Source organism: Arachis hypogaea, chromosome 9 (assembly GCF_003086295.3).
Source record: "Arachis hypogaea cultivar Tifrunner chromosome 9, arahy.Tifrunner.gnm2.J5K5, whole genome shotgun sequence".
NCBI lineage: Eukaryota > Viridiplantae > Streptophyta > Magnoliopsida > Fabales > Fabaceae > Arachis > Arachis hypogaea.
In genome coordinates, this window is record NC_092044.1 from 56,062,492 (window position 1) to 56,075,272 (window position 12,781).

The window sequence follows — 12,781 nt, forward strand, 5'->3', positions numbered from 1 at the left end:
AAACGCACCTTAAACCCCAAGTTGGCAACGTGCTCGTGCCTAGCCTCTCAAGGCAGGGGCTTGAGGCTGGCGTTGTTGCAAAACACGCCCCCTTTATGCACGTTGGCAACGTGCTCGATCCCACATCCAAAGCTCATCTCTAGCTCCCTTGAATTTCACTTCATGTTCTTGTTTTTAGGGCCTAAAGATGACTCTGGTTTGGCTTCAATTTTGTGCTTCACCATAGAGTATTATATATGGTTGGAAAGCTCTGAATGTCAGCTTTCCAACGCAACTGGAAGCACTCAATTTGGATCTCTGTAGCTCAAGGTATCTTCCATTGAAAAGGACATGGTCAGGCTGCCTTGTTGGAGTTGTTGTGAATAACGCCCATACATTTCAAGTTAGCAACGTGCACCACAATTTCCTGGCGTTGTTGTGAATAACTCCTTCTCTTTAGCACGTTGGCAACGTGCTCGAGCCCTTCTCAAGGCTCCATGCTTGCTTCCTGGCGTTGGCAACGTGCATGGCAAGGCCATTGGGCGTTGGCAACGTGCATGGTGCCTCTCCCTGGCGTTAGCAACTTGGATGATGCCTGGATTGGCGTTGGCAATGCGGATGGTGGGCTGATGAGCGTTTGCAACGCGGTTGGTGCGCCATTGGGCGTTTGGCAACCTGGTTGGTGCGCCATTGGGCGTTTGGCAACCTGGTTGGTGCGCCATTGGGCGTTTGGCAACCTGGTTGGTGCGCCAAGACTTGGTACCAAAATTTGCTTGTGTGTGGCGTTGGCAACGCCCATCTAGCGTTGGCAACGTGGTTGAGCTTGCTTCCCATGGTGCCAAAGTTGCTTGGTTGTGTGGCGTTGGCAACGCCCTCCTCAAGTTGGCAACGTGGTTGAGCTTGCTCCAGGGCCAAGCTTGTGTGAGTGGCGTTGCCTTCAACAACGCCCATAGTTCTTCTTGGCAACGTCAACTTTGCTTCCAGGGCTGCCAAACTTGCTTGTGTTGTGGCGTTGGCAACTTGGTTCTAGAGTTGGCAACGCCAACTTTGCTCCTTGGTTGCCTCCAGGGCTAAGCTCTTTGTGTGTGGGCGTTGCCTTCAACAACTCACACTATATCCAAGTTGGCAACGCCAACTTCATTTTCCTGGCGTTGGCAAGAATAACGCCCCTTGTATCCAAGTTGGCAACGCCAACTTCTTGCCCAGCTTGCATCATTCTTGCTTCCATGCTTCCTTGTCTCATCACCTATCATCAACAAGGGAAATAGCTTCAAAGTTTTACCAATTCATGCAATAAATTTCATGAGATTCATTCATACTCATTCATATATGCATTCCTTAAAACATTTGCATGAATTTGGCTAGAATTAACATGTTCCTTGATATCATCATGCATGGAAACAAAACTCATAAAAGGACTTGTTTATTTAGAGAAAATGAGTGAAATTAAGCTAAAACTAACTAAACTAACTAACTAATGAAGCACATATGCACTTGCATCAAGGACCTTGTTTCACTCATGAAACTTAAAGTGGCCTTGGACAGATTAGAGACTATGTTTGCTAAGCTAGAGGTGCTCTGCTCAGAATTCTCTATCTGTTGCTGAGAAGATGATGGAAAAGGCTTGCTATTGCTGAGCCTATTTCTTCCACCATTATTAAAGCAATGTTGAGGCTTTTGTTGATCCTTCCATGAAAAATTTGGATAATTTCTCCATGATGAATTATAGGTGTTTCATAAGGTTCACCCATGTAATTTACCTCTGCCATTGCAGGGTTCTTAGGATCATAAGCTTTTTCTTCAGAAGATGCCTCTTTAGTATTGTTGGATGCATTTTGCCATCCATTCAGACTTTGAGAAATCATGTTGACTTGCTGAGTCAATATTTTGTTCTGAGCCAATATGGCATTTAGAGCATCAATTTCAAGAACTCCCTTCCTCTGAGGCATCCCATTACTCACAAAATTTCTCTCAGAAGTGTACATGAACTGGTTATTTGCAACCATGTCAATAAGCTCTTGAGCTTCTGCAGGAGTTTTCTTTAGGTGAATGGATCCACCTGCAGAATGGTCTAGTGACATCTTAGAGAACTCAGATAGACCATAATAGAATATATCCAAAATGGTCCACTCTGAAAGCATGTCAGAAGAACACCTTTTGGTAATCTGCTTGTATCTTTCCCAAGCTTCATAGAGGGATTCACCATCTTTCTGTTTGAAGGTCTGAACATCCACTCTAAGCTTGCTCAGCTTTTGAGGAGGAAAGAACTTAGCCAAGAAGGCCACGACCAGCTTATCCCATGAGTCCAGGCTATCTTTAGGTTGTGAGTCCAACCATGTTCTAGCTTTGTCTCTTACAGCAAAAGGGAAAAGCATGAGCCTGTAGACTTCAGGATCTACTCCATTAGTCTTAACAGTCTCACAGACCTGCAAAAACTCAGTTAAAAACTGATAGGGATCTTCTGATGGAAGTCCATAAAACTTGCAATTCTGTTGCATTAGAGCAACTAGTTGAGGCTTCGGCTCAAAATTGTTTGCTCCAATGGCAGGGATTGAAATGCTTCTTCCATCAAATTTGGAAGTAGGCATAGTGGTGCGCGAAATTGTGATCATCAATGGCGCCATCAACATGGTACGCTCAATTGCAATCTCAACTCTTTATCACCACTTCACACAACTAACCAGCAAGTGCACTGGGTCATCCAAGTAATAAACCTTACGCGAGTAAGGGTCGATCCCACGGAGATTGTTGGCATGAAGCAAGCTATGGTCATCTTGTAAATCTCAGTCAGGCGGATTCAAATGGTTATGGAGGATTAATGATTAAAAGATAAATAAAACATAAAATAAAGATAGAGATACTTATGTAATTCATTGGTGAGAATTTCAGATAAGCGTCTGGAGATGCTTTGTCCCTTCCGTCTCTCTGCTTTCCTACTGTCTTCATCCAATCCTTCTTACTCCTTTCCATGGCAAGCTGTATGTTGGGCATCACCGTTGTCAATGGCTACAGTCCCGTCCTCTCAGTGAAAATGTTCAACGCGCTCTGTCACAGCACGGCTATTCATCTGTCGGTTCTCGATCATGTTGGAATAGAATCCAGTGATTCTTTTGCGTCTGTCACTAACACCCCACAATCGCGAGTTTGAAGCTCGTCACAGTCATTCAATCCCTGAATCCTACTCAGAATACCACAGACAAGGTTTAGACCTTCCGGATTCTCAAGAATGGCCGCCAATGGATTCTAGCTTATACCACGAAGATTCTAATTAAGGAATCCAAGAGATATCCACTCAATCTAAGGTAGAACGGAGGTGGTTGTCAGGTACAAGTTCATAGGTGAGAACGATGATGAGTGTCACGGATCATCACATTCATCAAGTTGAGGTACAAGTGATATCTTAGAACAAGAATAAGCTGAATTGAATAGAAGAACAATAGTAATTGCATTAATACTCGAGGTACAGCAGAGCTCCACACCTTAATCTATGGTGTGTAGAAACTCTACCGTTGAAAATACATAAGAACAAGGTCTAGGCATGGCCGAATGGCCAGCCTCCCAAAGAGGGTTCAATTGTAAAAACATGATCAAAAGATGATCCGAAGATTGAAAGATTAACCCCTAATACAATAGCAAAAGGTCCTATTTATAGAGAACTAGTAGCCTAGGGTTTACAGAAATGAGTAAATGATGTAAAAATCCACTTCCGGGCCCACTTGGTGTGTGCTTGGGACTGAGCATTGAAGCTTCCATGTGTAGAGACTTTTCTTGGAGTTAAACGCCAGCTTTTGTGCCAGTTTGGGCTTTTAACTCCCACTTTTGTGCCAATTCCGGCGTTTAACGCCGGGAATTCTGAAGCAGACTTGGAACGCCTATTTGGGCCATCAAATCTCAGGAAAAAGTATAGACTATTATATAATTCTGGAAAGCCCTGAATGTTTACTTTCCAACGCAATTAAGAGCGTGCCAATTTGGCTTCTGTAGCTCCAGAAAATCTACTTCGAGTGCAGGGAGGTCAGAATCCAACAGCATCTGCAGCCCTTTTCAGCCTCAGAATCAGATTTTTGCTCAGGTCCCTCATTTTCAGCCAGAAAATACCTAAAATCACAGAAAAACACACAAACTTCCAGAAAAGTAAATTTTAAATAAAAACTAATAAAAATATAATAAAAACTAACTAAAACATACTAAAAGCATACTAAAAACAATGCCAAAAAGCGTATAAATTATCTGCTCATCACAACACCAAACTTAAATTGTTGCTTGTCCCCAAGCAACTGAAAATCAATAGGATAAAAAGAAGAGAATATACAATGAATTCCAAAAACATCTATGAAGATCAGTATTAATTAGATGAGCGGGGCTCTTAGCTTTTTGCCTGTGAACAGTTTTGGCATCTCACTTTATCCTTTGAAGTTCAAAATGATTGGCTTCTATAAGAACTCAGAATCCGGATATTGTTATTGATTCTCCTAGTTAAGTATGATGATTCTTGAACACAGCTACTTTATGAGTCTTGGCCGTGGCCCAAAGCACTCTGTTTTCCAGTATTACCACCGGATACATCATGCCACAGACACGTAACTGGGTGAACCTTTTCAGATTGTGACTCAGCTTTGCTAGAGTCCCTAATTAGAGGTGTCCATGGTTCTTAAGCACACTTTTTTTGCTTTGGATCATGACTTTAACCGCTCAGTCTCAAGTTTTCACTTGACACCTTCACGCCACAAGCACATGGTTAGGGACAGCTTAGTTTAGCCGCCTAGGCCAGGATGTTATTCCTGTAGGCCCTCCTACCCACTGATGCTCAAAGCCTTGGATCCTTTCTATTATCCTTGCCTTTTGGTTTAAAGGGCTATTGGCTTTTTCTGCTTGCTTTTTTTTTTTTTTTAATTCACTGCTTTTTCTTTCTTCAAGAATCATTTTTATGATTTTTCAGATCCTCAGTAACATGTCTCCTTTTTCATCATTCTTTCAAGAGCCAACAATTTTAACATTCATGAACAACAAATTCAAAAGACATATGTACTGTTCAAGCATACATTCAGAAATCAAAAGTATTGCCACCACATCAAAATAATTAATCTGTTATAAAATTTGAAATTCATGCAATTCTTCTCTTTTTCAATTAAGAACATTTTTCATTTAAGAAAGGTGATGGATTCATAGGACATTCATAACTTTAAGGCATAGAAACTAAGATACTAATGATCATAAGACACAAACAGAAATAAAACATAAAGTATAATTTTCGAAAAACAGAAAAATAAAGAACAAGGAGATTAAAGAACGGATCCACCTTAGTGATGGCGGCTTGTTCTTCCTCTTGAAGATCTTATGGAGTGCTTGAGCTCCTCAATGTCTCTTCCTTGCCTTTGTTGCTCCTCTCTCATGATTCTTTTATCTTCTCTAATTTCATGGAGGAGGATGGAATGTTCTTGGTGCTCCACCCTTAGTTGTCCCATGTTGGAACTCAATTCTCCTAGGGAGGTGTTGATTTGCTCCCAATAGTTTTGTGGAAGAAAGTGCATCCCTTGAGCCATCTCAGGGATTTCATGATGAGGAATTTCCTCATGTCCATGAGTGGGATCTCTTGTTTGCTCCATCCTCTTCTTAGTGATAGGCTTGTCCTCATTAATGAGGATGTCTCCCTCTATGTTAATTCCAACTGAATTACAGAGGTGACAAATGAGATGAGGGAAGGCTAACCTTGCCAAGGTAGAGGACTTGTCCGCCACCATATAAAGTTCTTGGGATATAACCTCATGAACTTCTACTTCCTCTCCAATCATGATGCTATGAATCATGATAGCCCGGTCTATAGTAGCTTCGGACCAGTTGCTAGTGGGAATGATTGAGCGTTGGATAAACTCCAACCATCCCCTAGCCACGGGCTTGAGGTCATGCCTTCTCAGTTGAACCGGCTTCCCTCTGAATCTCTCTTCCATTGAGCGCCCTCTTCACAAATGTCTATGAGGACTTGGTCCAACCTTTGATCAAAGTTGACCCTCCTAGTATAGGGGTGTTCATCTCCTTGCATCATGGGAAAGTTGAATGCCAACCTTACATTTTCCGGACTAAAATCTAAGCATTTCCCCCGAACCATTGTAAGCCAATTCTTTGGGTCCGGGTTCACACTTTGATCATGGTTCTTGGTGATCAATGCGTTGGCATAGAACTCTTGAACCATTAAGATTCCGACTTGTTGAATGGGGTTGGTAAGAACTTCCCAACCTCTTCTTTGGATCTCATGTCGGATCTCCGGATATTCACTCTTTTTGAGTTTGAAAGGGACCTCGGGGATCACTTTCTTCATGGCCACAACTTCATAGAAGTGGTCTTGATGCACCCTTGAGATGAATCTCTCCATCTCCCATGACTCGGAGGTGGAAGCTTTTACCTTCCCTTTCCTCTTTCTAGAGGTTTCTCCTGCCTTAGATGCCATAAATGGTTATGGGGAAACAAAAAGCAACGCTTTTACCACACCAAACTTAGAATTTTTGCTCGTCCTCGAGCAAAAGAGGAAAGAAAAGAGTAGAAGAAGAAGAAATAGAGGAGATGGAGGGGTCTTTTGTGGTTCGGCTGAGGGTGAGAAGTAGTGTTTAGGTTGTGTGAAAATGAAGGAGTGAAGAAGGGTTTATATAGGGGTGGAGAGAGGGGTAAGGTTCAGCCATTATGGGTGGGTTTGGGAGGGAAAGTGGTTTGAATTTGGATGGTGGGGTTTGTGGGGTTTTATGAAGGATGGATGTGAGTGGTGAAGAGAATGGTGGGATTTGAAAGGTGAGGGGTTTTTTTCTGTTTTTCATTCTATTTTTTGCTTTTTCAATTGTTTTTGTGACTTCACATGATCATCAACCTATAGAAAACATAAAATAACAATGGAAAATATATAAATATAACATTGGGTTGCCTCCCAACAAACGCTTCTTTAATGTCAGTAGCTTGATAGTGGGCCCTCATGGAGCCTCATAGATGTTCAGAGTAATGTTGGAACCTCCCAACACCAAACTTAGAGTTTGAATGTGGGGGTTCACACTAAACTTAGAATTTGGTTGTGGCCTCCCAACACCAAACTTAGAATTTGACTGTGGGGGCTCTGTTTGACTCTGTTTTAAGAGAAGCTATTCATGCTTCCTCTCCATGGTTACAGAGGGATATCCTTGAGCCTTAAACACAAAGGATTCTTCATTCACTTGAATGATCAATTCTCCTCTGTGAACATCAATCACAGCCTTTGCTGTGGCTAGGTAGGGTCTGCCAAGGATGATGGATTCATCCATGCACTTCCCAATCTCTAGGACTATGAAATCAGCAGGGATGTAATGGTCTTCAATCTTTACCAGAACATCCTCTACAAGTCCATAAGCTTGTTTTCTTGAATTGTCTGCCATCTATAGTGAGATTCTTGCAGCTTGTACCTCAAAGATCCCTAGCTTCTCCATTACAGAGAGAGGCATGAGGTTTATGCTTGACCCTAGGTCACACAGAGCCTTTTCGAAGGTCATGGTGCCTAATGTACAAGGTATTGAGAACTTTCTAGGGTCCTGTCTATTTTGAGGTAATCTCTGCCTAGTCAAGTCATCCAGTTCTTTGGTGAGCAAAGGGGGTTCATCCTCCCAAGTCTCATTACCAAATAACTTGTCATTTAGCTTCATGATTGCTCCAAGGTACTTAGCAACTTGCTCTTCAGTGACATCTTCGTCCTCTTCAGAGGAAGAATACTCATCAGAGCTCATGAATGGCAGAAGTAAATCCAATGGAATCTTTATGGTCTCAGTGTGAGCCTCAGATTCCCATGGTTCCTCATTAGGGAACTCATTGGAGGCCAGTGGACGTCCATTGAGGTCTTCCTCAGTGGTGATCACTGCCTCTTCCTCCTCTTCAAATTTGGCCATGTTGATGGCCTTACACTCTCCTTTTAGATTCTCTTCTGTATTGCTTGGAAGAGTACTAGGAGGGAGTTCAGTAACTTTCTTACTCAGCTGACCCACTTGTGCCTCCAAGTTTCTAATGGAGGACCTTGTTTTAGTCATTAAACTTTGAGTGGTTTTGATTAGATCAGAGACCATGGTTGCTAAGTCAGAGTGGCTCTGCTTAGAATTCTCTGTCTGTTGCTAAGAAGATGATGGAAAAGGCTTGCCATTGCCAAACCTGTTTCTTCCACCATTATTGTTGTTGAAACCTTGTTGAGGTCTCTGTTGATCCTTCCATGAGAGATTTGGATGATTTCTCCATGAAGGATTATAGGTGTTTCCATAGGGTTCTCCCATGTAATTCACCTATTCCATTGATGGGTTCTCAGGATCATAAGCTTCTTCTTTAGATGAAGCATCCTTAGTACTGCCTGGTGCAGCTTGCATTCCAGACAGACTTTGAGAAATCATATTGACTTGCTGAGTCAATATTTTGTTCTGAGCCAATATGGCATTCAGAGTATCAATCTCAAGAACTCCTTTCTTCTGATTCATCCCATTGTTCACAGGATTCCTTTCAGAAGTGTACATGAATTGGTTAGTTGCAACCATTTCAATGAGTTCTTGAGCTTCTGCAGGCGTCTTCTTCAGATGAAGAGATCCTTTAGCAGAGCTGTCCAATGACATCTTGGACAGTTCAGACAGACCATCATAGAAGATACCTATGATGCTCCATTCAGAAAGCATGTCAGAAGGACACTTTCTGATCAATTGTTTGTATCTTTCCCAAGCTTCATAGAGGGATTCACCTTCCTTCTGTCTGAAGTTTTGGACTTCCACTCTAAGCTTACTCAATTTTTGAGGTGGAAAGAACTTTGCTAAGAAGGCATTGACTAGATTTTCCCAAGAGTTCAAGCTTTCTTTGGGTTGTGAGTCCAACCATATCCTAGCTCTGTCTCTTACAGCAAAAGGGAATAGCATAAGTCTGTAAACCTCAGGGTCAACCCCATTGGTCTTCACAGTGTCACAGATTTGCAAGAATTCAGCTAAAAACTGATGAGGATCTTCCAATGGAAGTCCATGGAACTTGCAATTCTGTTGCATTAGAGAAACTAATTGAGGCTTAAGCTCAATGTTGTTTGCTCCAATGGCAGGGATAGAGATGCTTCTCCCATAGAAGTCGGGAGTAGGTGCAGTAAAGTCACCCAGCACCTTCCTTGCATTGTTGGCATTGTTGTTGTTTTCGGCTGCCATGTCTTCTTCTTGTTTGAAGATTTCTGTTAGGTCCTCTACAGAGAGTAGTGCTTTAGCTTCTCTTAGCTTTCGCTTCAAGGTCCTTTCAGGTTCAGGGTCAGCCTCAACAAGAATGCTTTTGTCTTTGCTCCTGCTCATATGAAAGAGAAGAGAATAAGAAAATATGGAATCCTCTATGTCACAGTATAGAGATTTCTTGAGATGTCAGAGGAAAAGAAGAATAGAAGGAGGAGGTAGAAGAAGAAGAATTCGAACTTATCAAGAGAGATAGAGTTCGAATTGTTGATAGTGGAGGAGTGTTAGTCCTTAAATAGAAGGATGTGAGAAGAGGGGAAGAATTTTCGAAAATAAATTAAAAGATTTTGAAGAAATTTTGAAAAATTGAAGAATGATTTTCGAAAATTAAAGTAGGGAAAGAAATAAAGTGATTTTTGAAAAAGATTTTGAAATTAGAAATCAAAAAGATTGAAAATTATTTGGAAAAAGATGTGATTAAGAAGATATGATTGAAGAGTTATGGTTTTAAAAAGATATGATTGAGAAACAATTTAAAAAAGATTTGATTTTTAAAATTAATGACTTGGCTAACAAGAAATTTAAAGGATATGATTCAAACATTAAACCTTTCTTAACAGAAAAGGCAACATACTTGAAATGTTGAATCAAATCATTAATTGTAGGCAAGTATTTTTTAGAATGGAAAGAAATTGATTTTGAAAATATATGATTGAAAAGATATGGTTTGAAAAAGATTTGATTTTGAAAAATTATGAAAACTTGAAAAAAAATTTGAATTAAAAACAAAATCTTCCCTCTTGTATCATCTTGGCATTAAACGCCCAGAATGGTATCCATTCTGGCATTTAACGCCCAGAATGGTATCCATTCTGGCATTTAACGCCCAAAATGCTACCCTTTTGGGCGTTAAACGCCCAACCAGGTACCCTGGCTGGCGTTTAAATGCCAGTTTGCCTTCTTCACTGGGCGTTTTGAACGCTCAGCTTTTTCTGTGTAATTCCTCTTCTGCATGTTCTGAACCTTCAATTCTCTGTATTATTGACTTGAAAATACACAAATTAAAAAAAAATTGAATTTTTAATGATGAGAAATAATCAAAATGAAACTAAGATCAAATAAACAATGCATGCAAGACACCAAACTTAGAAGTTTGTATACTATTGACACTAACAAATTGAGAATGCATATGAGAAACAACAAAACACTCAAGACAAGAGAATTTAAAGATCAAAGCAAGGAAATCATCAAGAATAATTTGAAGATTAATAAAGAACATAATGCATGTAATTTTCGAAAATTAGAAGAATAAAGACATGCAATTGACACCAAACTTAAAATTAGACACTAGACTCAAACAAGAAACATAAAAATACTTTTGATTTTAAGATTTTATAAATTTTTTTGTGCTTTCTCGAAAATTGAGTGGAAAAGAAAAACAAGGGTTCAAAATTCTTAATGAGAATTCCAGGAGTCATTGCAATGCTAGTCTAAGACTCCGGTCCAGGAATTAGACATGGCTTCACAGCCAGCCATACTTCAACAAATCATCATGAAACTCTAGAATCCATTCTTAAAAACTCTGAAGAACAAAATAGAAATATCTTTTTGTATTTTTGAAAAAATTTCGAAAAGTAAAAAGCTTAAACATTAAATAAAATTACCTAATCTAAGCAACAAGATGAACCGTCAGTTGTCCAAACTCGAACAATCCCCGGCAACGGCACCAAAAACTTGGTGCACGAAATTGTGATCATTAATGGCGCCATGAACATGGTACGCTCAATTGCAATCTCAACTCTTTATCACAACTTCACACAATTAACCAGCAAGTGCACTGGGTCGTCCAAGTAATAAATCTTAGGCGAGTCAGGGTCGATCCCACGGAGATTGTTGGTATGAAGCAAGCTATGGTCATCTTGTAAATCTCAGTCAGGCGGATTCAAATGGTTATGGAGGATTAATGATTAAAAGATAAATAAAACATAAAATAAAGATAGAGATACTTATGTAATTCATTGGTGAGAATTTCAGATAAGCGTATTGAGATGCTTTGTCCCTTCTGTCTCTCTGCTTTCCTACTGTCTTCATCCAATCCTTCTTACTCCTTTCCATGGCAAGCTGTATGTTGGGCATCACCGTTGTCAATGGCTACAGTCCCGTCCTCTCAGTGAAAATGTTCAACGCGCTCTGTCACAGCACGGCTATTCATCTGTCGGTTCTCGATCATGTCGGAATAGAATCCAGTGATTCTTTTGCGTCTGTCACTAACGCCCCACAATCGTGAGTTTGAAGCTCGTCACAGTCATTCAATCCCTGAATCCTACTCAGAATACCAAAGACAAGGTTTAGACCTTTCGGATTCTCAAGAATGGCCGCCAATGGATTTTAGCTTATACCACGAAGATTCTGATCAAGGAATCCAAGAGATATCCACTCAATCTAAGGTAGAACGGGGGTGGTTGTCAGGCACACTTTCATAGGTGAGAACGATGATGAGTGTCACGAATCATCACATTCATCATGTTGAGGAACAAGTGATATCTTAGAACAAGAATAAGCTGAATTGAATAGAAGAACAATAGTAATTGCATTAATACTCGAGGTACAACAGAGCTCCACACCTTAATCTATGGTGTGTAGAAACTCTACCGTTGAAAATACATAAGAACAAGGTCTAGGCATGGCCGAATGGCCAGCCTCCCAACGAGGGTTCAATCATAAAAACATGATCAAAAGATGATCCGAAGATTGAAAGATCCCCCCTGATACAATAGCAAAAGGTCCTATTTATAGAGAACTAGTAGCCTAGGATTTACAGAAATGAGTAAATGACGTAAAAATCCACTTTCGGGCCCACTTGGTGTGTGCTTGGGCTGAGCATTGAAGCTTCCATGTGTAGAGACTTTTTTTGGAGTTAAACGCCAGCTTTTGTGCCAGTTTGGGCGTTTAACTCCCACTTTTGTGCCAGTTCCGGCGTTTAACGCCGGGAATTCTGAAGCTGACTTGGAATGCCTGTTTGGGCCATCAAATCTCGGGCAAAGTATAGACTATTATATATTGCTGGAAAGCCCTGGATGTCTAATTTTCAACGCAATTGAGAGCACTCCAATTGGGCTTCTGTATCTCCAGAAAAGTCACTTAGAGTACAGGGAGGTCATAATCCAACAGCATCTGCAGCCCTTTTCAGCCTCTGAATCAGCTTTTTGCTCAGGTCCCTCAATTTCAGCCAGAAAATACCTGAAATCACAGAAAAATACAAAAACTCATAGTAAAGTCCAGAAAAGTGAATTTTAAATAAAAACTTATAAAAATATAATAAAAACTAACTAAAACATACTAAAAGCATACTAAAAACAATGCCAAAAAGCGTATAAATTATCCGCTCATCACATAGTATAGTCACCAAGCATCTTCCTTGTGCCTCCACCATTGTTATTGGGTTTGGCCATGTCTCTCTCTTTTTTTAGATTCTCTGCAAGGTTTTCTCTGGATTGTTGTGCTTTAACTTCTCATAGCTTCTTCTTCAGAGTCCTTTCAGGTTCAGGATCTGCTTCAGCAAGAATGTCCTTGTCCTTGCTCCTGCTCATATGAAAAAGAAGAGAACAGAAAAAGAAGAG

At 40.5% G+C, this 12,781-nt stretch overlaps 2 non-coding genes across 2 annotated transcripts; both read left to right on the top strand.

Moving 5' to 3' along the window:
* Positions 1 to 2,114: 2,114 nt before the first annotated feature.
* On the top strand, positions 2,115 to 2,222 carry LOC112713440 (small nucleolar RNA R71). The gene has a single exon (XR_003158412.1). It is a non-coding gene; the product is annotated as a small nucleolar RNA R71 (small nucleolar RNA).
* Positions 2,223 to 8,633: 6,411 nt separating this feature from the next.
* LOC112713994 (small nucleolar RNA R71) lies at positions 8,634 to 8,741 on the top strand. Its single transcript, XR_003158953.1, has one exon. It is a non-coding gene; the product is annotated as a small nucleolar RNA R71 (small nucleolar RNA).
* Positions 8,742 to 12,781: the final 4,040 nt, after the last annotated feature.